The sequence below is a fragment of the Saccopteryx leptura genome, chromosome 2 (genome assembly GCF_036850995.1).
Source record: "Saccopteryx leptura isolate mSacLep1 chromosome 2, mSacLep1_pri_phased_curated, whole genome shotgun sequence".
NCBI classification, from domain to species: domain Eukaryota; kingdom Metazoa; phylum Chordata; class Mammalia; order Chiroptera; family Emballonuridae; genus Saccopteryx; species Saccopteryx leptura.
Genome location: NC_089504.1, coordinates 383,993,561 through 383,997,851, shown reverse-complemented (window position 1 = coordinate 383,997,851; position 4,291 = coordinate 383,993,561). Strand labels below are relative to the sequence as shown.

Here is a 4,291-nt window from a genome sequence, read left to right as displayed (position 1 = left end):
CGACATTTCTGATGTGTGTTCTGTTCTCAGGGAGTCTCTAAGTTAAAAGGTCCATAATACAGGGCTGAACAGTAATGACCTGAGATTCCCTCTAGCCGTCCTCTACTCAACCAACCCACAGGGTCCTGAATCAGCTCTGAGTACCAGAAGGAGCCATCACCCAGAGCAGGAACTTGTCCTGCAAGCTGGACCCCCAAATGTAGTCTTTGACACCTAGGAAGGGACACAGGCTGAATGAGAGAGATCCAGGGGAGTGAGTGGGGATCAGGGGAAATGAAGAGGGTCCCTGAGGGCATCTGTGGGCTACAGATGGAAAGATGGGGGAAGAAACCCTTGAGCCAAGTCTATGGTCTTTAGGAACAGAGACTGAACTCCTCTGGCCCATCGATGAATCCAATAGGAAAAGACATTACCAAGTGAGAGCTTTATGGTTGGCCCGTCACCATGGACGTTGGAAAGCTTTGAACAATGCATTTCATAAGTACAATCATCAACTTTGACCATGCATGTTAGCTAAGTAAAGACACTGACAAGTCCTGCAGCAGAGAAACAGTTTAATATTATCTAACCTAACAATTGCCCGATCATGTTCATGCTCCCTACCAACTCAGGGAGCCTCAGAACACTCTTCAAGTCATGTTTACTGGTGCAGGGACCATGGGGTGAGGGTGAGGCACAAGGAAGCTCAGTTTATGTTCTGATGAGCCTGGACCAGGGTGACCCTAGCAGGGGGCTGGGACCTCCATCACAAAGTCTCAACACTTAAAGTCGGATCAGAAAGAGAGTATTTATAATTTGTTTATGGATGGAGCAGGTGATGTCAGCCGGTGTGGGAGGAAGGCTGGGTCATAGGAGAGCTGGATAAATAAGAAAGGGCACCATCCTGGACATAAAATGGGCATTCAATGATATCCAGAGGAAGGCATATCACCTGGAATTCAGCAAGACTGACCAGACTAGCTTAGAGACCTGGATTACAGCCAGGCCAGGCTTCCCCACGACACAGCACCTCCTGACCACTCTCCGCATGAGCCCTCTTGCCGCCCACTCACTGTGGCTCAGCCCTGAGTGTTCTCCAGCTGGCCTCAGGGACACACTCACCCCCAGACCCCTGAGACAGGGTTCATCAGCCTCTCAAACGTGCGGGCCCATCCAGCTCTGTCAGTCCTCAGGGCCTCTAGCCTTTCAGGTCCCTTGTCTGAGTCTCCAGCTCAGGGACCTGGGGCTGCCTTCACCAGAGCTGCTGGCCAACTGGGACAGCCAGGAACAGAGCCTGCAAGGACAGGGAGCACTGGAGCCTTAATGGGGCACAGGAATGGGACCCCTCGGGGCTTCATCCCAGTCACCCACCCCTGCCCCAAATCACACTGTGATGTAGAAGGAAGAGTTGGGTGTCCTAGTGTCCCAAGACGTGTCTGGCCCATCTTATGGGTCTGAATGCTGAGGCCCAAAACGGTAGAGAGAGAACCACCCAGGTTTTTCTAAATGACACATCTTTTTTTCCTTTTTTTTATAAATTTTTATTAATGTTAATGGGATGACATTAATAATTCAGGGTACATATATTCAAAGAAAACATGTCTAGGTTATCTTGTCATTAAATTATGTTGCATACCCCTCACCCAGAGTCAGATTGTCCTCCGTCACCCTCTATCTAGTTTTCTCTGTGCCCCTCCCCCTCCCCCTAACTCTCTCCCTCCTTCCCTCCTGTGTCCTCCCTCCCCCGACCCCTGGTAACCACCACTCTCTTGTCCATGTCTCTTAGTCTCATTTTTATGTTCCACCAATGTATGGAATCATGTAGTTCTTGTTTTTTTCTGATTTACTTATTTCACTCCGTATAATGTTATCAAGATCCCACCATTTTGCTGTAAATGATCTGATGTCATCATTTCTTATGGCTGAGTAGTATTCCATAGTGTATATGTGCCACATCTTCTTTATCCAGTCTTCTATTGAAGGGCTTTTTGGTTGTTTCCATGTCTTGGCCACTGTGAACAGTGCTGCAATGAACATGGGGCTACATGTGTCTTTACGTATCAATGATTCTGAGTTTTTGGGGTATATACCCAGTAGAGGGATTGCTGGGTCATAAGGTAGTTCTATTTGCAGTTTTTTGAGGAACCACCATACTTTCCTCCATAATGGTTGTACTACTTTACATTCCCACCAACAGTGGATGAGGGTTCCTTTTTCTCCACAGCCTCTCCAGCATTTGCTATTACCCGTCTTGTTGATAATAGCTAATCTAACAGAGGTGAGGTGGTATCTCATTGTAGTTTTGATTTGCATTTCTCTAATAACTAATGAAGCTGAGCATCTTTTCATATATCTGTTGGCCATTTGTATTTCTTCCTGGGAGAAGTGTCTGTTCATGTCCTCTTCCCATTTTTTTATTGGATTGTTTGTTTGTTTGTTGTTGAGTTTTATGAGTTCTTTGTAAATTTTGGCTATTAGGCCCTTATCTGAGCTGTTGTTTGAAAATATCAGTTCCCATTTAGTTGGCTGTCTGTTTATTTTGATATCAGTTTCTCTTGCTGAGCAAAAACTTTTTATTCTGATGTAGTCCCATTCATTTATCTTTGTCTTCACTTCTCTTGCCATTGGAGTCAAGTTCATAAAATGTTCTTTAAAACCCAGGTCCATGAGTTTAGTACCTATGTCTTCTTCTATGTACTTTATTGTTTCAGATCTTATATTTAGGTCTTTGATCCATTTTGAATTAATTTTAGTACACGGGGACAGGCTGTAGTCGAGTTTCATTCTTTTGCATGTGGCTTTCCAGTTTTCCCAACACCATTTGTTGAAGAGGCTATCTTTTCTCCATTTTGTGTTGTTGGCCCCTTTATCAAAGATTATTTGACCATATATATGTGGTTTTATTTCTGGGCTTTCTATTCTGTTCCATTGGTCTGAGTGTCTATTTTTCTGCCAATACCATGCAGTTTTGATTATTGTGGCCCTATAATATATTTTAAAGTCAGGTATTGTAATGCCCCCAGCTTCATTCTTTTTCCTTAGGATTGCTTTGGCTATTTGGGGTTTTTTATAGTTCCATATAAATCTGATGATTTTTTGTTCCATTTCTTTAAAAAATGGCATAGGAATTTTGATGGGAATTGCATTAAATTTATATATTACTTTGGGTAATATGGCCATTTTAATTATATTTATTCTTCCTATCCAAGAACAAGGAATATTTTTCCATCTCATTGTGTCTTTTTCTATTTCTCTTACCAATGCCTTGTAGTTTTCTTTATATAGGTCCTTTACATTCTTTGTTATGTTTATTCCTAGGTATTTTATTTTTTTTTGTTGCAATCGTGAAGGGGATTATTTTTTTGAGTTCGTTTTCTAATATTTCATTGTTGGCATATAGAAAGGCTATGGACTTTTGTATGTTAATTTTGTATCCTGCGACCTTACTGTATTGGTTTATTGTTTCTAGTAATCTTTTTGTGGAGTCCTTTGGGTTTTCGATGTATAGGATCATATCATCAGCAAAAAGTGATACCTTTACTTCTTCTTTTCCGATATGGATGCCTTTTATTTTTTTGTCTTGTCTGATTGCTCTGGCCAGAACTTCTAGCACCACGTTAAATAAGAGTGGAGAGAGTGGACAACCCTGTCGATGACACATCTTTTAAATGCCGGATTATATTGCCTTGCACTCATCTCCCACTTAATTTCTTGTTTTTATTAAGGAAAAATAAAAACACAAAAATAAGGACATAGAGCAATAACAGTAACCCTATGCTGCGATCAGCCAGGTCCCAAAATAATCAATTCACTGACAATGCTGATCCAACAACAGAATAACTTATCCTTCATGCGATATTTTTAAGGAATTTCCTGATATCATAGCTTTCATCTGTTTCATTTGTTTACTAGAAGATAAGAGCCTAAAACTTTACAAAAATACCACTATCAAACCTAAACAGAAATAAAGGGTAAATCATTAACATCCATAAATAGTTTCTTGTCAAATGCTTCATGATTGTCCAAAATGCATTTACCTGGCTGTATTTTAGGTGCTGTTGTTATTTTGGGGTTTTTCATTTCTTTACATTGAGGATGCAATAAGGTTTGACATTGTGATTGGTGGGTGTTGGGTCTGTAAGTATCTCCCAAGTCGTTTCAGCCTTTCCTTTCAAGGAAGTGGCCGCAGGCTCTGCGCTGCTGGTTCTGGAACTCTCTCACAGTCAGACGGACGCTGCCGCCTCCCCTAGCTGTGTCTGGTGGGTCTCTCGCTCTCTCTGCTTTGCATGCTTACAAAGTGGTCCTGTCATCG

The 4,291-nt window shown here is 42.0% G+C and overlaps 1 protein-coding gene and 3 gene segments (V, D, J or C); all 4 read left to right on the top strand.

The window, feature by feature from the left end:
- LOC136392851 (immunoglobulin lambda variable 5-45-like) overlaps positions 1-4,291 on the top strand; it is a 758,839-nt gene that overhangs the window by 705,441 nt on the left and 49,107 nt on the right.
- The window catches only part of LOC136392853 (immunoglobulin lambda-1 light chain-like), a 528,499-nt gene that overhangs the window by 479,158 nt on the left and 45,050 nt on the right, over positions 1-4,291 (top strand). The window lies entirely within an intron of this gene.
- The window catches only part of LOC136392855 (Ig lambda-1 chain V regions MOPC 104E/RPC20/J558/S104-like), a 501,112-nt gene that overhangs the window by 468,469 nt on the left and 28,352 nt on the right, over positions 1-4,291 (top strand).
- The window catches only part of LOC136392856 (immunoglobulin lambda-1 light chain-like), a 50,261-nt gene that overhangs the window by 29,279 nt on the left and 16,691 nt on the right, over positions 1-4,291 (top strand).